This window comes from Muntiacus reevesi, chromosome 19 (assembly GCF_963930625.1).
Source record: "Muntiacus reevesi chromosome 19, mMunRee1.1, whole genome shotgun sequence".
Taxonomy (NCBI): domain Eukaryota; kingdom Metazoa; phylum Chordata; class Mammalia; order Artiodactyla; family Cervidae; genus Muntiacus; species Muntiacus reevesi.
This window is the reverse complement of record NC_089267.1, coordinates 27,026,512-27,051,459: the sequence shown is the minus strand read 5'-3', so window position 1 is coordinate 27,051,459 and position 24,948 is coordinate 27,026,512. Positions and strand designations below refer to the sequence as shown.

The window sequence follows — 24,948 nt, the reverse complement described above, 5'->3', positions numbered from 1 at the left end:
ATGTAGAATTCCTAGGTTTTACACAAATTACAAATTCAGTTACTGTCCCAATGTGAGTGGTCTGTGAAATATGGACTAGAAGGAGTACTTCTCAAACTGGGAAGACTAGTGAGAGATATAATGTCTGTAAGAATTGTTGGGGTGGAGGCAGGTGTGGGTGAGGAAAGTGGAATTAGATGGTGCCTGTGGGAATGGAATTGAGGAATGAATTTGAGGACAATTATGAACCTGGTATCGGAGAAGGCGATGGCAACCCACTCCAGTACTCTTGCCTGGAGAATCCCATGGACGGAGGAGCCTGGTGGGCTGCAGTCCATGGGGTCGCTAAGAGTTGGACATGACTGAGCAACTTAACTTTCACTTTTCACTTTCATGCATTGGAGAAGGCAATGGCAACCCACTCCAGTGTTCTTGCCTGGAGAATCCCAGGGACAGAGGAGCTTGGCGGGCTACTGTCTATGGGGTCGCACAGAGTCAGACACGACTGACGTGACTTAGCAGCAGCATGAACCTGGTATAGACAGAATTTGGTGGCTTATTAGAAAGGAAAGAAGAAAACAGCAAACAGTACTGACTCTCCTACTCTGAATGACCCTAGTAAAGCATAAGAATGTTGATGTTTCTAGCTCCATGCTTTATAGAAGGAGGAACAGATGATCTCCATAAGATGAAACATGGCTCTCTCATCTAGGACAACTAATCACTTGCCATGTGTCTGCTCAGATATGTAGACTGCCTGAGTGAAAGGGAGCCTGGTTTACCCAGCGATTGGTAGTAGCCATCTCTATCAGAAGTGTCTATGGAAATGAAAGTAACTCGGTTGTTTTCTATATTATTAGTTTTAAAATGGGGGCTTTCGATATAGAAATACCTAAAAGGATAGGAACAAGGAAACCATGCAAGTGTATCAGATACCTATTCATAGCAAAATTTCAAGTTACCCTTTGATGTTGAGGCATTATGTGTGGGCCAGGTTTTATTGGGTGGATTTTCTCTCCCAAAATTCCAATCACTGTGTTATATAATTGAGGAAAACAATGTCCTTGCTCCTTGTCCTTGAAATTCCAAGATGAACTGCAGGGATGTATGGCTTTTAAAGTCACACATCTGAGAAAGGCTGTCACTCAGCTAGTGAAAGTATTTTCAGTGGAAAGTTGAAAAGCTGAAGAAAGCAATGTATTTTGCTCTATTGTTGATTTTACTATTTAGTAGCTATGTCTCCGACTGTTCACATTACACGGTCTTGGGGCAAAACACAAGAAAAGTTGATCCAAGTACAATTGGCGGGTTTGAATAGGTGACAAAATAATAATGGCAAAAAAAAATTTTTTTTTAAATAGGGAACAAAATAATAAGAGAGTGCTGAGCTGCTTACTCAAGGAAATTTATCCTGCTCTTATTGTAAGTCAGAAACGAATAAAAGAAGTCAGGATGAGGAATGAAAAAATAGCAATGAACGTTATTTTTAAAATTGTGTGTCATTTTGTCATTAAATTAGATGTTATTGCCCAAGGAACCATTTGTTCTTTTCCAAAACAGACAAGGAACAAAGGATGTTTATCTTAATACATCTTTTTCCCTCCTTTGTTTCCTTCAAGGGTCATGGTATACTGAAAAGGCCCTCAATCAAGAGAAATCTGGGGGTAGCTGGAAACCATCAAGTTATTGAGGCCACACAGGGGGCAGAAGAGATAGAGGTGGGTATGCTTTTGATCCATCAATCCTGCTACTGAGGGTGTCCCTGAAAATGTCTTTGTTGCTATAGAGCCAGAGGAAAGCAAAGGAAAAGTAAAGTGGGAAGTCTTTATTTTAGAAAACAAATCAATATGGTTAAATGGAAGCTTGATAGAATCTAATGTTAATGTCAAATTAATAGCATGCATACGGAGAACTTGAGCTACACATTTCCATCCAGTGTCTGCCAGGGACCAGTGATTAGTACACAGACTAAGCTTGGTGTGATATTTACATTCTTAGCTGTGTTTATTTAAATTGTACCTAACAGAGGCAGCTAGCCCACCAAGATAAAGTTTTAAATTTATATTCTTAGAACAGAAGAAAAATGTATAATATTCCTATAAACTCGTGTGTGTGCTCAGTCATGTCCAACTCTTTGCAGCCCCTTGGACTGTAACCCTCCAGGCTCCTCTTTCCATGGAATTTTCCAGGCAAGAATACTGAAGTGGGTTGCCATTTTCTACTCCAGGGGGTCTGGACCCAGAGATCAAACCCCCATCTCTTGCGTCTCCTGCGTTGGCAGGCAGATTCTTTACCACTGCGCCACCTGGGAAGCCTATAAATTTACCACTCTTCTAATACTGATCTCCCTAGAGACCATGGCGATAGCTTCATAATCAGTACATAGAAGGAAATAGTTTTGATGACACTAACTGGTAGACATAAATCTCAAATAGTTTTTGGAAAACAGTTTTCTGTGTGCTGCTGATGGCCTCTCTCATCTCAGTGCTGTGTTTTCCCACTGGGAGTTAGAAATTTGCTCCCCTGCTACAGTTAAATGGCAGACCAGAGACCATGGGGTAAGTTTCAGACTGCAGGAAGCCTCCTCCCACTCTTGGTGAGAACAGAGCTCCAAGGGAACAGGAAAATGGAAGACAGTACATTTGCTTTGGGCTCATTGCCTGGGTTTCTGAAAAGCAATACAACTTTCCTATTAACCCGCTGTGATTTCATTTAAACAGTGGCAGTGGGTTCATTTTCTTGTGTCATCTGAGCATTTTTAGTACTTTTATGTCAACTTTTTAAGTTTGTGTCAGTGGAAATTGAAATCTGCCTTTACACTGAAAAATAAAAAATAAATAAATAAAAAAAAATGAAATCTGCCTTTAATAAAAGGTAGAACTAATATGACAAAAATTTTTATCAGAAAGCATTTATATTTCTACATAAACGACTGGAATCTCCATACTAAGATAAAACAGCAAGTATATTTATAAACATTAATTTTGTATTTAAGAAAAATTGAAACTAACATAAAATAATTGAGTCTTCATTGTGGGTGGAGTGGGTCGAGGCTTTTAAACATAATCTCTTGTAATCCTCACAATGACTGTGGAGAAAGTGAGGAAGCATAGTCATTCCTTGTGAAAAAGTGCACTTTGCCAAGCGCACACATTTGGCTAGTGGGTGGTGAAGTTAGGATTTGAGCCTGATTTTGTCTGATGCTTACGCCTGTGTCCTTGACCACCTTGGATAGGGAGATTTGGCATCAGCTAAAAAGTATCTTGTTTTCATCAGGTATCTATAGTTGATGGTTAAAAACATACATTTTTAAGGAACACATTATCCCTTATTCTATGAACTCTAAAAAAGAGACGAAACATTTTTCTGATTCATTTAGTTAAGAGCATTTAACTAAAAAACAAAAAATTTTAAAAATAATAAAAATGATACAAAAAAGAATATAACAAAAATTTACTGAAATACTAAATATAGTAATGTAGAAATCAACAAAATAGAATAATACAGCAAAATGAAGTTTCTTCTAGAAATGTGCAAGTGATTAAATATTGAGAAATTTATTATAATTTCATAGTCATAGACTAAAGGATAAAACTGGATTTTTTCACTTTCTGATTCCAAATGACACTTGATAAAATGGAACTATATTTCTTTTAAGAATACACATTTATAAAATATAGTAACATAGGAATAGAGCTGTTTTTAAATTGTGAAAAGCAAGAAACACAAAAACATTAGATGCTTACAACATGTCCTGTTTCATCACTTATATTTAATTAGCATCGTTCTATAGATTTTAGTCAATGTAATGATTTTTTAAAATAGCTAACATTTAGAAGATTCTTATTATATATGCTAGAGGCTGTTCTAAATGATTTACAAGTATTAACTCATTTAATTTTCATAACTAGGGAATATTGACCACTGTAATTCTCATTTTACAAATTAGGAAGCTGAGACCCAGAGATTCTAAGTAACTTGGCCAAGATCACACAGCTAATAAGTTGTGTAGCTAAATAAGCACTCAAGTGGCTTAACTCATGAGTCTTTGATTTTAAATCATATGATATACTGCCTCTCAAAGTTCATGGTTATTAGCAAAGAGATGACATCTTTTCCCCTTAAAAGAGTGTATAGATACTTTTTTTTTTTACTAAAAATCCCAAGAAAATTAATTGAAAAGCTGTTAGAATAAGAAACTTCAGTTAAGTGGCCATACAGAGGATAAATATGTACGAATCAATTGACTTTTCTATAGTAGCTACAAATAGAAAATATGATGAAAAATGCCATTATAATAATAATGAAATATCATATATCTATGAGTAAGCTATAATAGAAATGTATAAGACTTAAATGAAGAAAATAGCATTTGATTGAGAAATGCAAAATAAGATTAGCAGTAGTGGAGATTGATATTATATTCCTGGATAGGAATAATAAATATTGTAATGATGTTAGCTTCCCCAAATTAATTTATAAAATTAATGCTATCCCATATAGGACCATAAAAAGAGTTTTAGGGCAAAGTTGGCAAAATGATTATTAAAATTCATCTGGAAGAATGAATAGACTGGGAAAAGCAAATTTTTGAAACAGAATAATAATGAAAAAGAACTTCTAATTCCAAGTATTAAAACATAAAATTACTGTTACCAAGACAGTGTTTCAGTATGTTACTTTTTTCTAAAATAAAGATTTAGGAGAAGCTAAATCATCTTGAAAATTCTCCAAACAGATTTAAGCATACAAGGGTACATACAATGAAGACTACATTTCATGTTGGTAGAGAAAGTATTGATTATTACAAGAATAGAATCCCAATGGTGAATTATTGTTAGGAAAAATTGTAACATTGAATCTTTTATTTATATGAAATACAAATAAATATTAGATTAACTGAAAAAGAAACATAATGAGATATAACTGAAAAATCGGCAAATATAGTCTGGTCTAATATGACATCAAAGGCAAAAACCATAATTGGAGATTGATAGACTTGATTGTGGGACATACTAAAACTTTCTTTTACATACAAACAGAAAGGGCACTCAAACAGCATGCCTAGCACTGGATCTGAAAATTTTTTTCGGGATAGAATGAATAAATCAGCAAGTGCTGACTGATATCCCAAGTGCACTACTGTTTTGAGGCTTCATAAAGCAAAGCCCATTCTGGAATAGTGCTCATTCATTATTGTGCTGTAGGCACAGAGCAAATTCCAAAGATGAAATTCTAGAGAAGATCAAATAATGACATGGAAGTTAGGATTGTTCCACCTAAAAAGGTCAGGTAAATTAGAATTGTAGCATACAAGAGAATAAGGAATTTCAGCTAGGCAGTTGTATAATTCATACATATGCCAGGGCATTTCATTTCAATAGAAGTGATTTACAACAGCATTGAGTAATGTCTGGAGTTTTACAATGTGTTAAAACACTTTAATAAAAGTGAAATAATTCTAGTTTTCTGTCTTGAATTGTGTGGTGGATAATTGCAGAGAGTGACAGAAGGATAAAATAGAGAGAGTTTTTGTTGTAGAGTGGTGCAAGAAAAGTTGTTTCCTTATCTCCCTCTAAAGTAGCTTTGTTCCCTCTATGCTGGGGCTTTAGGACAAGTGGGAAAACAAAATGTATTATGATCAATGAACAAGGAAAAAAAGAAAAATAAAGCTTTGATTTATTTTAAATATCCCAGGTGATATCAGCCTGGACTGTGACAGTCAATTCACACTAAAATAAACAGTCATTTTCTATGCTGGGCCCTATTAGAAAATTTTCTAAACTCCAATCCCAAATAGACTATTCCAGTGGCTCAATGGTAAAGAATCTATCTGCAAATGCAGGAGACACAGGAGATGTGGGAAGATCCTGGGTCGGGAGGATCCCCTGGAGTAGGAAATGGCAACCCACTTAAGTATTCTTGGGCTTTCCTCGTGGCTCAGATGGTAAAGAATCTTCCTGAAATGCAGGAGAACAAGGTTTCATCCCTAGGTGGTGAAGATCCCCTGGAGAAGGAAATGGCAACCCACTCCAGTATTCTTGCCTGGAGAATCCCATGGGCACAGGAGCCTGATGGGCTACAATTCACGGGGCCACAAAGAGTCGGACGCGACTGAGCAATTAACACTTGAAGTATCCTTGTCTGGAAAACTCCATGGAGAGAGGAGCCTGATGGGCTACAGTCCACGCAGCCGCGAAGAGTCAGACATACTGAGTGTGCACACAGACAGACAAGCCTCAAATATCTTGTGAGAAGAGTAAACGGCAGGCACATCAGCTTCCTCATCTTTCTGTTCACATTCAATCGCTCTGGGTGTCCCTGGTCACTGCTGTTTGCTCCTGAGGTCGTCCCTCCTGTTTCATGCCTTTCTGCTGGTGGTCCCTCACCTGAAAGACCCTCCCCACCCCATCTCTTCCCATATGTGGTGTGCTTTTCCATTTCTAGGTTCAGATTGCCCACTGTTCTGCATTCCGTTACCCTTCTCCTCTATCCTAACCCAACTGTTATTCCTGGATCAAATTTGTTTCTTCAGCTCTCTTTGTCCACCAACTCTAAAGAGGTTCTTCCCTCTCTGACACAAGGGGTGAGATTGTTAATAGGTGACTTTTTCTCAGCAAGCTTAGAGGTATTGGGGGCTGGCTAACAGGCATCATCAGTGTCCTCCCTATAAAGACTTTAAGGTACTCAAGAGGTTATATCCTTGATGGGTCCATCCTGCTGGCTTATTAGACATACCTGGAAATGCCCAAATCTAAAAATAAGCTCTAATAACCCTGCAAAACAACATGCTGGTTTAAGCATATATCTTTATTTCTTCATAGATGTACACTTAGTTTATCTTTGTTTTTTTCTTTTGTGCATACCACATGACTTGTGGGATCTTATTCCCTGACCAGGGATCAAATCTTTGCCACCCTGCAGAGTCCTAACCATTAGACCACCAGAGAAATCCCTATACTTAGTTTATATATTATTGATCATCCTCAGAAAAAAAGTTTGGAGTAGCCAGAAGAGATGTATAAAGTGTTTTCTCGTTATAAATAATGAAAGCAAAAGAGAAGCTTAGCCATTTTGTGTTAAATAAGAGGAAAACTATCAAACAAGCACACCCTAAAGATAAAGAGATGAATCTTAAGAATTTTCATGCTAGCCAGACTGTCAGTTTTGAAGACTTAAAAAAACGGAGAGTCATGACTTTTGAAGGGAAAACTGGGCAACAAAACAAATCAGACCACCAACAAACAAATCAAACAGACACTCTTGTAAAAGAAAGAAAGGGGAATATATACAAAGAAAGGTAGTGGTCTTTGACACTTTAGCACTAATTGTTAGTGATCAAAATAATTGCCATTTGCTGCTTAGTTGTTTGCAAAACAACTCCTTCTTTCATTCAGTGTTTATTGAGCATTCACCCAATTTCCTCTGTGCCATTTGTGAGCACTGAGGCTGTAGAGCTGAGGATACTTTGCAGTTCTCCAGGGTTTTTGAACTGCAGGATCTAGAGATCTAAAGATCCGGAGAAAAATTGACCAGAGGACTGTGAGGAGACCCAAAGGGCATCATATCAGAAGTGGCTGATGTTTAGTGCTCTGGGAAGGTCCTCAGGTATGCCGTGCTAACTTTCTTCAGTTATATGAGGCCCAAATCATTTGCATGATTGAGGAGGCAAAACTAGGCTGAGTGGATGGGAATCAGAGAAAGATACATTGAATTAAAGGAAAGGCTGCTTGAAATTTTATAATGGGCTACCTCTGGTACCTGAGATGGTTCCAGAAGCTTCGTACCACTAGGAAGGAGAGTGACACAAGGGATTCATACATGAAATGGTGAGGGGCTGGGGATGGAGTGTTGGGATTGACTCATCACTGAAGACAAAATACTCTTGGGTCTGTGGTTGAGAACACTGAGGTGGGAAGGGCTCCCTTAAAGACAGTGCAATGAAGGACTCTTAAGGAGTGAGGCCCACCAGTTTTGCACTTAACCCTTAGATTGTTTTGGTAGTTCATGTTCTGTGTTTTATTAGTATAACTTACATACTGAGACATTTAAACAATGCTGAGAAGAACAAAGCATAAAATCAACTCCCACCTCTCAGAATTGACACATACGCTTGAACTCTTCCTTTTTAAAGAAATAAAATGGTACAATTAGTTATGTCTCCTTTCAGAAGTATCTATGAATTAGTGCATATTGTTCCAATCCATTTTATACTTTTACCCACATGTTTATGCAGCCATTCCAATATTTAGTCCTGGCTTGTGTTTTTAAAATTTACAGAAATAATGCCACAGTACTTTTCACAACACTGTGTTATTGAGATTTATGTAGTTATATATAGTTCTAGCGCTGTTCTCCCGGGTGAAATTTATGGAGTTTTTTAATGCTTGGTCTCTGCTATTTTGTTTATTAATATTAAACTTTTTATTTTGGATTGGGGTATAGGCAATTAACAAGGGATTCTGTGATAGTTTCAGGTGAGCAGCGAAGAGACTCAGCGGTACCTATATATTTATCCATTCTCCCCCTAACTCCCCTCCCATCCAGGCTGCCACATAACTTTGTGCAGAGTTCTGTGTGCTATACAGTAGGTCCTTGTTGGTTATCCATTTGAAATATAGCCGTGTGTTTTTTGATAAGACAATTAATATTCACATTTAGTGGCCTTCCTTACTCCTAAATTTGGCCTGTAGATGAGAGGATGTTATTGCTGGAAGATTTAAGAGAAAAAAATCATGCTAATTTATGTCTTTATGTATTGTCAACACCGGGACTTTTTGAAAATGACAAAAGCTAACCCAGATGGGAAGTCAAGACAATGTAAATAAACTAGGACTTTCCCAGACAAACTACAGTGGAGGATTAACCTACATACAAAGGAATCAAGCCAATGCAATGGCAACCCCACTCCAGTACTCTTGCCTGGAAAATCCCATGGATAGAGGAGCCTGGTAGGCTGCAGTCCATGGGGTCCCTGAGAGTCGAACACGTTTAAGTGACTTCACTTTCACTTTTCACTTTCATGCATTGGAGAAGGAAATGGCAACCCACTCCAGTGTTCTTGCCTGGAGAATCCCAGGGACGGGGGAGCCTGGTGGGCTGCCGTCTATGGGATCGCACAGAGTTGGACACGACTGAAGCAACTTAGCAGCAGCAGCAGCAGCAGGAGATGTGACTTTGGGTTACACAGGTGCTAAGTGATTAGTCCTTGAAATACCAGCCTAAATCTCAAAATCAAACACTTGCATGGGATAAGAAAAACATGGAATGCTTTCCAGTCCATTGTTCTTTTCATCATGGACTGGATGTTTAATAAAGATGTAGAAAAGTAAGATAATGGATTCTTAGAGTTAGCTCATCAGGAAATTGCTGGTATCTTGCCTTCAGAATGGCTGGTTATAGGCTAGCTTTAATCCATCTTTTTTCCCCTTATGATTGTTCTCTCCCTGCCCAGGCTTCCACTGGATAAGATACCCTGTCCCATTTATCCCAAGAGGTAGTGGAATGTGGCCAGGTAAATCAGTTTTCACTGGTGACCAGAAGTCATCTGTTCCGTATACTTGTCTGCTTACCTTTTCCCTATACTTGTCTTGTTATCAGTTGCTAGTTAATGAAGATGACATGTCTGTTTTAGCAAGGTTTGGATGTACCAAGATCGTACAGGAGGCAAAAGACTGACTCACTAATTGGGGATTTTAGTTTCAACTCAAGTCTGTAATTTTCTTAACAGAAATTAAGGCCCAGTCTCAGGTATTCTTCATATGAAGGTGGTCTTGCAATTATATCATTTATCCTACGTAGAGTTGGGACAAATAATTCATCATTTCATTTTTACCTTAAACTTTTAAACTAATATAACTCCATGATTGAAAAGCTTGCAAATATTTTAAAGTTTTACTCATTTCAAATTTGTTTTTGTTTTCACAAGATATTTTATACATTTATAAGATACATAAAGCCAGTCTTCTTGACTGCCGGCTGGCAATAATATCTAATTGCTAAAGCACTTTATAGAAGTTAAGTGATACATTGAAAGTGAAAATTTATCATGTGTAGATTGTCAAATTTCATCTAATTGTGTTCTTAATAAAATTAATTTGATTATTTTACAAATAAATTGGCCCTGTAAAATCCTAATTTACAAATGCTTGAGAACACAAAACACTTTTGATTAATTTAATATTAGCATATAATCATACTTTGTAAATAGCACAGAGATTGTAGTCACATAAAAGAAAAATCCATTGGTAGGGAAGCATAGTGCTTATGGTTATTATAAAACACAGCTCTAAAAGGTCAAGGATATAATTCTTGAAAAGATGAAGTCATTGTCCAAAAGCTGCACATGAACTGATTTTTATTATTTGTCTCAAGTATTGTATCTTTAAATCATTGAAAGACGTCATGAATAGTTGAGCTGTAGTTAGTATTAACATTGTCAGTGTTCCATATGTGGGCAGGCCACTTCAGGGTAACTAAAGGACTGTGTCCCTCAAGGTCATATGCATATCACCTATCTGTGAAGTTCCTCTTTGGTTTAGTTTGGTTGGTAAAAGTGAAAGTGTTAGTTAGTTGCTTAGTTGTATCCAACTCTTTGCCGCCCCATGGACTGTAGTTCGTCAGGCTCCTCTGTCCATGGAATTCTCCAGGCAAGAATACTGGAGTGGGTAGCCATTCCCTTCTCCAGGGGATCTTCCTGACCCAGGGGTCAAACCCAGGTTTTCTGCACTGTGGGTAGATTCTTTGCCATCTGAGCCATCAGGCAAGCCCTGTTTGGTTGGTGGTTAGATGCTATTAATATGTCATACAGAACATGGCTCAACTTTGTGAGCCGACTGCTAGGGGGCAACTTAAAACAAGCCCCTTCACTGAAAATGATGTTAATCCGTAGAGTCTGTTTTTGGTATTTAAATGAATGTGCTGTGCTGTGCTTAGGCGATCAGTCGTGTCCAACTCTTTGTGACCCCATGGACTGTAACTCACCAGGCTCCTCTGTCCACGGGGATTCTCTCTGCAAGAATACTGGAGTGGGTTGCCACGCCTTCCTCCAGGGGATCTTCCCAATCCATCAAGTTGTAATTTCAGCAGTACTTTAAAATTTTTCTTTAGCTGTTTTGCTTGTGACAATTTATTATTATTATCCAGGCAGATAAACATGAGATTTCGAAGTCTTTCTGACACTAGTGGAATATTTGAATGACATGGAAACATTGGTGGAAAGAGAATGTTGGAAGTCACATCTCCATTCTGGACCTGACTTTGCCACCATCCAGCTGCCTGAGTCTTAGCAAGTCATTTGGAGATAACAGAGCAGTGCAGTGGATCAAGTCACTGACCAGAGTTTAGTCCCACTTGTGCCATTTGTTACCTGCTGAATTTCTTAACCTCTCTGTGTCAAGGTTAGGTTCTCATCTGTAAAATGGAACTGACAGTAGTTCCTCTCTTATAGAGTGATTAAGAAGATTAAATCAATTGATATTTATAGAACACTTAAAATAGTAGGCTACCCACTCTATTCCTGAGCTTCCCTTGTGGCTCAGCTGGTAAAGAATCCACCTGCAATGTGGGAGCCCTGGGTTCGATCCATAGGTTGGGAAGATCCCCTGGAGAAGGGAAAGGCTACCCACTCCAGTATTCTGGTCTGGAGTATTCCATGGACAGTATAGTTCATGAGGTTGCAAAGAGTCGGACACAACTGAGCAACTTTCACTTTAAAATAGTCTTTATGACTGATTGTTTAATAAAACTTTACTGTGATTGGACTTCATTGGGTTTGATTTCAACAAGAGTGTTTCTAGTTTGAAGATTATATTAAGTTTCTGTTTCTTGCCTTTGTTTTCAGTGTACGTTTAATTTATTAACCTGATGCTGGTGAAAATATTGTTTCTAAGCAAAGTATCAGTGGCTATATGGTCTAACAGCAGTGATTTTTTTGTTGTTTGTTTTAAATTAAAGGGGATGTGCAAAACTAATTTTTTAAATATAGCCAAAATATCTATGTATTTCATAACTGTATTGACTGAGACAATCTCTATAACTGGGTTTGGAACTTGTGTTGGTATTATGTAGACATTTTGTTTACCTTCTGAAAGGTTAATTTATTTCATTATTTAATTTCCATTTTTTCAATGTGCTATTGGATGGCAATCTGTTTGAAAAATTGAATTGGACTATTTCTTTTCACCTCTGTAGTGTCAGTGAAAAAATTCCACTGTTTATCAGGTTTTCTTGGTACAGGTTTGTACTTGACTTCTATCTTTTTAAGCTTATCACACACCCATAACTCTGTTAAGCAGTTCTCAGTCTCTTCTTTTAATTAAGCTTGAAACTTGTTAAAATTGAAATATATTGTAGTTCTTAGAGCAGTGTGATGTCAGAATAAGTGTGGTGGTAGAAGGACAGAATAGCTTGTTTTTTAAAGACAGGACATGCCTCAGTGGTGAAAGAGGCACTGAAATGGGAACTCGCTTCTAGCCCATGGGAGAAAGTCCAGCCATGCTAAGTGGCTTTATCTTCTGGAGAGGATGATGATGAGAACAACAGCAGGCCGTCCTGACAGGCAGAGTCCAAGTTGAGCAGCTAGAGGCGGCAGATGGTGTCCCAGAAGGGGGGCGGGCTGTGGTGACACGGAGTCTGCAGGCAGGAGATATGCAGGCAGATAAACAGAGAGGTCTGATCACAGTATGGCCCCAGGGTTGGAGCTGGGGCTGGAGAATGAAATCCAGGCCCTGGGAAAACTGGCTAAACTAGTGCTGAGGCCCATTTGGAGGGAGGAGGGTACCAGCCAGGGCATTAGAGCAGGGACCTTTATGTGGGGCCACAGGTGAAAGAGGCCTTGTGACACCTTCAGTCTTAAGGGTTGTTTGGCCTGGAGGGTTGCTTGAGTGGGGAATGGGGCCAGTCGTTTTAGATGCCACCTTTGATCATCCTTAGTATAGATTCATGTGACTGTCATTCAAAAAATGAAAAACACAAAGGTGTTAATTACTCAACTGTGCTTTACTTTATTGCTAATAAATTAGAAGTCACCTTTGATGTAATTGGCCTTACCTTTTTTCATTCTTTCTTTCTTTTATATGGCTTGCAGTAACTTTCAAATCAGAATGAATTCCATGCAGTTGAAACTGCTCGCATGAAGCTTAAGTGCAGCATACAATACAGCGGGGCTGTTATTTCCTACTCTTCTTGGATTTATCCTAGGCAGGAAGTTTTCAGAGAAAAGAGTATAAAATGAGAGGATTAGCAAGTAAGTGGTTGTTTCTGGCTGAGCTTTGCTTGAAATGGAGGAGGAAAGGGCATGGAAGCTGCTGAAATTAATTTCCTTATAATGACATGGAGTGTTACCTGGCCCTTTTCCTGGGAGTCATTTCAGACCTTCTTATGTTACTTGGGAATGCTCTGCATCAAACTGACACCTCCACCTCCAAGGAATCAGGGAGAAAATTTAATTTTGATTCTTGACCTGTGTCTTAGCTTTTAATAGCTTTCTGCTTTTGATCTAGATTTTACGCCTACTGACATATTTGTGATTAAAGGAAAAAATCCTCAGATAAAACAGGATCCAAGCATTCCTGTTCCTTACGTTTTCAGTTAAATCTTAGGCTGATGTCCACTTTAAAAAAGTATTTACTTGGTTATTATGAAATTCCAAAGCTTCATCACTGTTTCTCCAAGTAGTGTTTTCAATTGAAGAAAATCCATGATTCTAATAACTTTATTTGTGATACTGGATATTGTCTAGAGAAACTAAGCATTCATTTATCAAATAAGAGTTAATTTATATAATTAAGGTCAGGATCAACTTGGTTGTTATGAAATCTAGCTTAAAATTCTGACTTTCTCTGTGTCTTTGGAGGAAGTTACTTATAACAGGGTTTTAGTTACATATCTTAATTTCTACCATATTCATAGAAACACTATATTTCTGGTACACCCTTGGGAATCACAATGGATAACAAGGGTTCCCTTTTTTAGTGGAATTTTTTAAGTGGAAATCATTTTAATATGTCTCACTTGTATGCCTTCATAATTTGAACATAATTATATTAGAGTTCCTTCAGATAAGCAGAACCAGTATGACTTATTGCAAGAGATTGGCTTAAGTATTTGTGGAGGCTGCCTGAAATCTTAAGGCAGGAAGGGCAGGCTGGAAACTTCTAGGGCAGAAGCTAATGCCACAAGTGGTGTTGCTCCTTCCTCGGGGAAAATAGTTCTGTTCTTAAGACCTCTCCAGGGATTGGATCAGGCTTTCCTCACAGCTCAGTCAAAGAATCTGCCTGCAATGCAGGAGACTCAGGTTCAATTCGTGGGTTGGGGAGATCCCCTGGAGAAGGAAATGGCAACCCATTCCAATATTCTTGCCTGGAGAATCCCATGAGCAGAGGAGCCTGGCAGGGTAGAGTCTGTGGTGGTGTAAGAGTCTGACAAGACTCAACCAACATCAACCAATGATTGGATGAGACTTACCCAGATTCTTGAGAATGAGCTCCTTTGTTTAAATTGATTGATTGTAGATGTTAATCACATCTACAAAGTTCCCTCCCAGCAACACCTCATTCAGTGTTTGATTGAGTAACTGGGGATCACAGCCTAAACTGATCACCACAGTCCACTCTTTGTCAACTTGACATCCAGACACATTTCCTTAAATCATACTTAATATCAAAATAAATAACAACAATAAAGTCATACTTATGCCTAACATGATTAAAGCTATACTGTGTATAACTGAAAGCGTGCTCACCCTTTCACCAGGAGAGGGGCAAGGTCCCTGGGGGTTCACTCTTATTGACATAACTTAAATACCATGATATAAAGTTACCTATTATTAATATATCTTATATTAGAAGACAAGCACTTAAGAGGGAAGAAAGCAACAAATATTTGGGACACCTAGACAAACATAAATAACAGAAAAACGAAGAAGACGAGTAACTTAACAGTCCTTATTTCTGAAACTGGTCACACGGTCATGGCTGGTATGTATAACTCCTTTCTTCCACTACTCAATCCATATATTCCATCATTTCCTTTGTCCTCCAGCAGGTACCTTAGCCCCTTATGGTTCTTTGCCTGGAGGGGTGACCCAAACCTTCATTCTAAAGAGTCTGAGCCACTGATTATTCTTCTATGTTTTTTTCATTGGCTTGTGAATTGAAATATGGTTTTCTTGACCTTAATCACAGAACTCGATAGTAACAAGAGATGCCCTGAGGGATCTCCTGTATTATAGACGTAGTCTTTCTTACTCCATTGTGTAGCGCAGCCCAACTGCCCCTTAATAATCAGGATCGATCACTCCAGCCAGTGTAGAAACTCCCTTCTTTGCCTGTTGATTCAGAGACCTGAGGAGCCCAAGGTGACCCGTGGCAGTTTTTACTCAGTTCAGTGGAATCATTGCTGTGTCTCCAGGTGAAAGAACTCTTCTCTTTGAAAGTAAGATCAGCACAACAACAGATTACAGGGATGGGAAGCAAGATTTTGCTGGCAGATTACTAGGGATAATACTGAGTGGAGTCCCTCTCATTTCTACCCCTTGATTCCTGGACCCATGAATCCTGGCTAGGGGAGACAGTATCACACCAGTGGATGCTGACTTATAGTATTTATAACCTCTTCCTGGAGCCTTGGTACCTACTGCCACCTTGCTAGCACTGTAACTAGCAAGGCCATCCCACTGTTCTGTCATGCTTTCTGCTTCAGGATGATGGATAAAATTGTAATACCAGCGAATGAGCATTGCCAGACTTCATTTGCTGTGAAGTGTGATCAGAAACAAAAATGCCGTGTAGAATACCATGACGGTGGATAAGGCATTCTGTACATCCACACGTGGTAGTTTTGGCAGGAGTATTGCTTGCAGGGAAAGCAGCTCTATATCCAGAGTGTCTGTTGCAGTAGGATTTCTTCCTACTCATCCCCTCATCCATGATGGAAGAAGTCCAGTATAATAAACCTGCCCCCAGATAGCTGGCTGATCATCCCAGGGAATGATGCCATGTTGGGAGCTCAGGGTTGTATTTGCTACTGAAAGCTTAGGCACTCAGCAGTGGCTATGGCCAGGGTCGTCTTGGTGAGTTCAATTCCATGTTACTGAGCCTGTGTATAATTTTTCCCTCTGCCCTAATGGTTGCTGTTCATGAACCCTTTGGGCAGTGACAGTAGTGACTGGGAAAAGAGACACAGATCCACAGAATAATAGGTCATCTTGACTGTTTAATTATTAAAATCCTCGTCTGCTGAGGTCACCCTTTGGCGAACCTCCGTGCGAGTGCATGGGACACATCTTTGCCCATTCAGAGGGGTCTGTTGATACACCTCTTTCCCAGATTACCTTCTGTTGGTTTTCTGATCATTTTCTTTCCAAATTGCTGACCATTCAGTCAAACCATTGGCCACAGCGTATGAACCAGTATAGTTTTATACCTCTGGCCATTTCTCCTTCCAAACAGTATGAACATCTAGCAGCACTGTCCAAAGTTCTGTTCTCTAGGAAGACTTCCCTTCACCATGGTTCTTCAGAAATGTATTACAAAGGAGGTGTGGTGCAACAGCTGGTCATTTGGTGCCCATGTGACATATGAACCAGTTCTAAGCCAAGCCCAGGTTTTCTATTCCTCAGTCAACAGGTTTTAGGGAACTCCCCACGAGACAATAGATACAGACCAGTAAAGCATAGATAATGTAGCAGGAGTAGGGGCCATAGACATTTGAACCACTTCTTTGTGTAATTTACTCAAGTCTTCAGGGCCTCCTTGATCCCAGTCTCGTATGTACCTCTTCCAGTATCGACATGCTGCTATGCACTCCCAGTTTTGTGGCTTGGTGGATCAGACAGAAACCAGTTCATGCAGTTCCTGAAGGGCAGCTCTGATCTCATGTAACTTGCTGGACCATGATTAAACATTCATTTTCTACAAAGGCCCAGTAACAAGCCAAAATCTGTTTTTCAAAAAGAGAGTAGATACCTCTTTTTGAAGATAGGGCTTTGTTCCAAAAGCCTCAGGGTTTGCCTTATGAGTCACCTGTCAGGGCCTGCCAGATCTCCAAGCAGCATCTCTGCCTGCCGCTGGTGTTCGTAAAAGAAGGCTGGGAGAAAGACCAGCAATGTGATTGTTTGGCAGTGTAGCAGGTTCTCAAGGGGAGTTAGTCTCCGCTTCACTCAATGGATTCAAGAGCCCCTAGGAACTGAAAACTGATGGAGAGGTTGTAACTGTTTTGATGATTCATCATAGACCTCTGTTCGTTAGTCCTAGAAATTTTATCCTTACACAGATCAAATGGAATTTATGAGCTTACCATCTGTTTATTTTCTGGGGACACCATGATCAGCCAGCCAGCACTATAGTGTCCCTCTGCAGGACTGTTCTGATTACTGCTTTGGCTCTGCCATTATAGCAATGACATCTCTTTGGTGATTCAGTGCTGCCGCTTGGCCCTGGCACCCAGTTTTCCCCATTGTATTTAGGGATCCTGGTTGAGTGGCAGCAGTTCCCACTCTAATTTCTGACCTGTGGAAAAGAGTGACCTCAGAGTTTTTCAAGGATGCTGGGGCTCCTCTCACAAATATATTTCTTACAGTCATAGTTAAAGGCATGTCCTTTGGCCTCCAGGGGTAGGTAAGCAGGTTTTACATGATAAAGCTATTTGACATTTATTCTTCAGTACACCAAGACATTCAGTTCTGGTCTTTTGACTTCATGTAATGTTGGCCCATTTTTCAACCAACCAAACAAAATGCTAAACCCCTTTCTAGCCCCTTGAGCTAAAATGTTGAATCCAGAATCTCTGTTTAGTGAGCCTATATCAATGATTTCATTCTTACTCAACTTTGTATTCCTTCTGCAATTATCCAACACCCTTAATATCCATTATTTCATGCATGTGTTCCTCAGATTTCTCTGTGGGGAATAAGTTGGTGTGTAGCATACTTCCATAGTGGTCATACTGTGTCCCTCACCCTTTGAGGCCCCCTTTGAGGCTAGTTGTAAATCTAGAAGCAAAGAGAGCTGGCAGGGATAAGTCCTCAGATGCCTCAGGAGAGACTATTACAGGTTCATCAATCAAAGCAAGGGTTAACCTATCACACGGACTGGAGGGTGGCTTCTGTTGGAGAATGAGTCAGTAGAATTTAAGGGTCTGAAATCCTCTGCTTCATTGGGATTTCCCAGATGTATCTATTTCAATTTTCAGGATTCTATTCCTTGCCAATCAGTGTCCTCACTTTAATAAAGATGTTCTGCAAGGTTGGGAATTCAATTTGTGCTATAATTCAGCAATTTATAGCTTGAGATTCTAGGCTTGAAATCTCCACCTTACAGCTACAGGAGATAAGGGGTTCCTTCTGAGCAGACGTACATGCAAATTTTAATCCTTAAGTACATCCTTTTCTTCCCCTTTTCTACAGCACAGTTGGGAGCAACTAATCAAGCGAGAGTTTATGTGATTATAGTTTATGTGATTTTGGAAGCTGGCTAGACAAGTCCAGAAGTCACGTTGGCAGGCTGAAAACTGGCAAGAACTGAAGTTGTAATCTACAGGTAGAATGTCTTCTTCCCCAGGAAAACCACTGTTCTGTCCTTCCCACTGATTGAGTCAGACCCATCCAGATTAATTGAGGATAATCTCCTTTACTTAAATCAGTTGATTATAGATGTTCCTCTACAATACCACCTAGATTAGTGTTTGCTTGAATAACTGGGGACTTTAACCAAGCTGGCCCATAAAACTGACCATTCCAATAGTCGAGTTTTATTCTTTTTTAGGTGTGTGTGAGGGGGTGCTGTACTAAGTTTTAGTTGCAGCATGCAGGATCTTTAGTTGCAGATGCAGGATCTAGTTCCCTAGCTAGGGATGGAACCTGAGTCCCCTACACAGGGAGCTCAGAATCTTAACCACTGGACTACCAGGAAAGTCCCAGCCCAGTTTTCTTCTTGATGACTCTTAGTCATCATACATACAGGCAAAGGTAAAAAACGTGTAGGTAAAGATGATGGCTAATTACCCAAGCACAGACTCTAGAGCTTTGTATCTTGAAAAAGTTCTAGATAGTAGTTTGTTCTTTACTCATTTATTTATCCTCCAAAATAGAATGAAGTATCGTAGCTACAATATGCTCTTTAGTAGTAAGATGTGAGTCTTTTTTTTTTTTTTTTTTTTTGCAAAAAGAACTGTAGTGACTTTTTCTCAACAGATTTTCTCACCCTCCAAAAAGTCATTTTATTTGTCGTCTGTGGCTCTTATTGTCTTTGAATTAACACAGTGTTAAAACATCCATAATAGAGTGAATAAGCCTTGATCTTTGGGACCTAACCAGTAGTCTTTTCTATTGTGTTCATTTATTGTTGCCTATTGAGGGACTGATTCTAACAGGTTTGAAATTTAGTTTTGTTTAGCTAAAAGTTCTAGAATTTGAGAATTCCAGAAAGCTAGTCAGTCACTGGAGACCTGGAGCATTCTTAATATGTTGTTTAAAATATACCTTTTAAAAAATGTTAGGTTGACACGTAACTAAAATGCTATCTCTGTTGAGGGAAAGGGGTGAATTCCTGAGTGAATATTTTGTTGTTACTCACAAGACAGTGATAGGGCTTCCTGGATTGATTGTTCCAGGTGATTGTACAGCCTTCGGCAAAGCTCGTGTGACTTGTTTACTTGGAACAATGGTGTGTATGGGGCCATCTTCTCTGATGTATGCTCTAGTGGCCAAGGGGCAAGATATTAATTACTTTGACAAGATTTCAGGTGCAGGCGTGACTGCGAGAGAGATTTTTGTGAGAAACCTTCAGGGCAGTTCGGGCTTCCCCGGTGACTCAGACAGTAAGGAGTCTTGCCTGCAATGCAGGAGACCCAGGTTTGACCCCTGGGTCAGGAAGATCCCCTGGAGAAGGAAATGGCAACCCACTCAGTATTCTTGCCTGGGAAATCCCATGGTTAGAGGAGCCTGGCAGGCTACAGTCCACAGGGCCACAAAGAATCGGACACGACTTGAGTGACTAAGATATTCACTTGTTTTCCTCTAAGGGAATTTATCCGGTGCTTTATAATTCAAACCGGGAGTGGTGGGAAGAATGGAAGAGGAGGAATCTGATTCTAGAACATGTACTTTTTTCCTTTGTGTTAAACTCCCTGCATTCAACTTGAAAGGATTATTTGAAGGAAGAAAAAATGAATTGGGGCGGGAGTGTCTTCCTGACAATGCTTAGTAACTCCCTCCCTCTGCCTGTCTGCAATCATCATAAGCAAAGCATCACCTCTGATTTTAGATCAGAGTCTTAGTGCTTGAGGCCAAGCAGATTCCACCTGTCTCCTCTCCCCGCCGTTCCCAAGCCGTCATCCTGATGCTCTACTCCAGCCGCGTGGTGTAATGGCAAGAAGTTGAGCTTTGATGTCAGTTAGACCAGGGTTTGGATTCTTACTACCTCAAGAGGCTGGTAACATTTTCTAAACCTTGGCTTCCTCATAAAATGCAGATGATTCAGAGCATTATGTTGAAATAAGATCATGTGCATGAAAAGTGTGTGGTACAGGGTAGGCACTTAACGATGTATTTTCCTTGCTGTCTCCCCTTCCTGTGACTTCATGAACATAAAAATAAGTACAAAAATAGTGCTTAGGATGGAGATGAGAGCTGTCATTCCTTCTATTTCCTCCAGTGCTTCAACTGTGGGTTCATAATTTACATTCTAAAGACAAACCCATGCTAGTTACCATTTACCTCTAGAATGTTCTTTGTATTAATAGGCATTTATTAAAAGTCTGTGTTCAATGTTTTGAACCAAGGCTAAGGAGAACCATGAATACCAACTGGCATCATTGAATGATTGTAGATTTTAAGGATATAACTCACATTTTGATATTCTATCCTCAGACTCTAAAGTCAGATGTCAGCCTTGTTCTCTGTCTCAGCTGTTACATTTTTTTTGTGTGTATTGACTTACTCAACTCTTTGGAATACATTACATTATCTATTTATTTCTTTTTAATATCAACCCTCTCATGATATTAGTATTGGGAAGAATAATTTTGATATCTTCTTAATACTTTGAATTTATTTGTATCATGTATAAGAAAAATATGGCTTGGGTCGGTACACCTTTTAATTATAAATATTTTACATAAGAGAATATTGTGTTGTAATATTATTGTAATAGGGTATCATCTAATGTAATAGCCAGGGTATCATCAAACTTTAAACACTCTTAAAGAGTAGTAACAATAGCATAAATCTCATTTTTATTTTAGGTAGGCTAACTTTAAGCATAAATAATAGGAAAGAATCAGTTTATAGGGAATTAAATTAAAATTGTGTTTACTTAAATAGATTTTAAATATAATACTTAAATTTGAGAAAAATAAATTTTGCCCAGTGTTTGTAGACTTACTTCAGTAGCATCAAGAAAGACTTTTTCAGCTGCACTGATTTATCCATGCTGAGATGTGTTTCTGTGTGTGTCACCTGGCTGGTTCTCATTCCTCTGACCCTGACATCATAGTGCAGCAGGACCACAGAGTTATGCATTTACACATCCAGCCAGCCAGCGAGAAACCCAGCCGGGAGGGGTGAAGGGGCAAAGAGGTTGAAGGAGGGATTACGACTCGGGAGTCGAGGGGATGGGAGACAAGGGCATTCCTAACTTGTAGGTGTGGTACTGAAGGTATAGAGGCAGAACTGGCATGAGAGTAAAAGTAAATCGTTGTATCCATGAAGACAAGGTCACCAGTGACCCTCATGTTTGCTCCACGGCACACTTGGTATGTCTGCCACGTATAGCTCCATCTGGTTCACCTCCATAGAGAGGCTCTCTCTCCATCTAATTTAGATCGTCCTTGAGTTCTAATTATTCTCTAACAACCTATTTCCCCCCTTCAGAACCCTCATCAAAACTGTGAGTTAAAGGGTTTGATTACTCATATGTTCTATAATCTCCTTTGTTTTTAGCATCCTGTCTTTCCTGTATACCACGTTATCCTCTGCTAGCTTCTAGTTGCTCACTACATAGCCATTAAATGAATGACCATCAAAAGACTTTCAGTTAATTGCTCTTGGCTTTACCCTTTATTCAGAACTTGAGTCAGAAAGAGACCAATACCATATGATATCACTTATGTGTGGAATCTAAAATATGACACAGATGGACTTATCTATGAAGCAGAAACAGACTCACCACCTTGGAGAACAGCCTTGTGGTTGTCAGGTGGGAGGGGGGAGGAGTGGATAGGGAATTTGGGTTTAGCAGATCAAACTATTAAAAAAAAAATTGCTGCTCTCAGCTATTTATTTGGATCTCTCATGACCATCACCAAATGCTCAGAAAGTTCCATGTTTTCCTAAGAATGGTTATGCAGTCAGCTTGCAGTAAATATTGGTGATTATTTACATCCAAAAAGCAGCTATTCATCTTTAGTGTCACGATTTATATTAGTTCCCTCAATTACTTTTTATTGATACCAATGACTGATGTTAAGATGATGTTTAGGGATAAATTTAAGTTTAGTTTTGAGGATGTATGTAGAATTGGTAATGAGGGGATTTGATGAGAGCATGATTACAGAGGTATTTGGATTGTCTCTGGTTTGGGGGTATCTGCATCTGCTTCCTTTTTCATCTTTTTTAATAAAGAGCTTCTGGGACCTTCCTGACACTGATGTTTCCAGCAAACTATATCGATATTTATTGTGTTCTTTTTTCAGCTGTGTGTTTCTTAGCTTTGAAAGATTAGAAAGTAATTCAATTTAAACATTGACTTTCAGCCATATCTCAGTTACTCATACAGTCATTAAAAGTTCACTCAGTTCAGCTTTACCATGACCCATGCAGCTCTTGCTAGAGCAATTAAGGGACGTAACTAAAGACAAGAGCTTTGTCATATATCAGATATGCAGTGGTGTGTTTGCTCACCTTAAAGAAACATGCGTAAATTCTAAATCTCTTCCACTGTCTTGAATCTCTGAATTAAATTCTTGATGTTGATTAAAATATATGTTAAAATTAAACTTACTAAGATTTCATTCGAATTTCAAGGAAAAACCCAGCTAGAACCTTCATTTGTTTATTAGGAGTAATTAGGAATATTATGTGCTTTTAATCTTTTTCAGGTCAAATTATTTTTGGAATAGATTGGTTTAGTCTAGTTCTGGAGTAACAAGTAGGAAATACTAAATATAACATATTTGCAGAAGTGGTTTGGGTGAAGTCATTTCTAGTATGCTTTGATAACACTTGCACACATGGGCACTGGATTAGTTATATATAATTATGATAATTGAATAGTTCTTACTAAGTGATGAGTCAGATTTGAATTAACATTCAGAGAAGTAATGATATATAAAAGTTTTGGTTATGCATTACTCTGAATTGGAGTAGGAAATGTATTGGCTCAGTGGCTGACTGATTTAAGATTATGACTTAAATACTATCCCTTGAAGGGCAATAAAACCAGTTGCCTATCTTTTAGCTTGCCACTAATTGCCTTCATTCATTTATGCACTCATTTTTCCTTTTTTCAAGCTAGCAATTATTGCTCTTGTTATGGTGGAATGTGCACATCACTATGGAATTTTAACTGGGTTGGAATTCAAGCTTGACTTTTCTTTACTTCTCGTAAGGACTCTTTCTGTGCAGAGCTCTTTGTAAATTGAGGCCAGGGGAGAGCTTTGTGTTCTTGGCAAGGGTAGACCTAGCTCAGGACTGTCACTGGCTGCTGCATCTTCTTACCTTAAATCTGAACCAGGCGTCACTGAAGACAAAGCGTCAGGAGGAAACATGGTCTCTCCAATAGGGAAGATCTCAGTATTCGTTTTCATTGTGCCTTTGCCTCTATACTGCTTCACAAAACAAAAACAGTATTGTTTTCTCAGAAAAGTTGTGAGAAATAATGAGGTGTTCCTTTAAGTGAATTTGATTAACTTTGCGTGTGATACAACATGAAAAATGCAAAGCTGTAGGCACTAATGTTACTGAAGGCAAGTGAGTTTGTATTCAGTGAAATGGAGGAGCGAAAATAAGTTCTGGTAACCATTAATGGATTTGTTATTTAGGAAGTATTCTGGGTTCTTTGTTGAGAAGAATCCCAGTGATATGGGCTTCCCTTGTGGCTCAGCAAGCAAAGAATCTGCCTGCAGTGTGGGAGACCTGGGTTCGATCCCTGGGTTGGGAAGATCCCCTGGAGAAGGGAATGGCTACCCACTCCAGTATTCTGACCTGGAGAATTCCATGGAATGTATAGTCCGTGGGGTTGCAAACAGTCGGGCACGTCTGAGTGACTTTCACTTTCACTTTCCAGTGATATGTGCCGCTTCTGTCTTTATTGCTTTGATGTATCGTTGAAGTCACAGTGGTAAGGCATGTAGAGAAGAGGCTGCTTTGGCAGAGTGTTCAAGGATGGGTTACTTCTAGTTTGCCAAAGCTCCAGGAATATCTTTATCTCCAGACAATGAGAAGTACCAGTAGTCATTGGATAGTGTGTTTGGGCGATAGATAGCTTGTGGCTTGGGCAATCTCTAGCAGCCTCAGTTTCCTCATCAATGAAATGAGGATAATCATATCTGTCTTGAGAATGTTAGGAGGACTCTGATAATAATATGGATTAGTTGCCTAGCACATTTCAGTTTCTCAGAAGAAGATATTTTGATTATGTGTTTATGCCTTAGTTAGGGCCCCACCAAAAGCAGGACTTGAGACAAACTTCTTGGGGAAGACCACAACTATACCTTTTTTTCTTTGGTTTATTACTCAAAAAGGGCCATGATAAAAACAAGCATAATAATTGGAGATAATTTAGGGGGAACCAAAACAACGCATTCTGTGTGCTTATCTGTGAACTGGGGATAGTAGTGTCTTATTTATAAGACTATTGTAAAGATTAAATGAATTTTAACATATGTGAAGGCGTAAAACCGTGTGTGATACACAGGAATAGCTCAGGATTATTATTATTTTATCACTGCTAGTATTATTGTTCTTATTAT

The 24,948-nt window shown here is 39.1% G+C and overlaps 1 protein-coding gene across 4 annotated transcripts in view; it reads left to right on the top strand.

Annotated features, from left to right (window-relative positions):
• PKIB (cAMP-dependent protein kinase inhibitor beta) overlaps positions 1–24,948 on the top strand; it is a 110,651-nt gene that overhangs the window by 25,038 nt on the left and 60,665 nt on the right. For 2 of the 4 annotated variants that reach the window (XM_065911467.1, XM_065911466.1), the window contains exon 2: positions 1,599–1,697. The exons of the other annotated variants lie outside the window; for them this stretch is intronic. The gene's annotated coding sequence lies outside the window, so the exon portion shown is untranslated. The remainder of the gene's footprint in view (positions 1–1,598; positions 1,698–24,948) is intronic. 4 annotated transcript variants of the gene reach the window in all.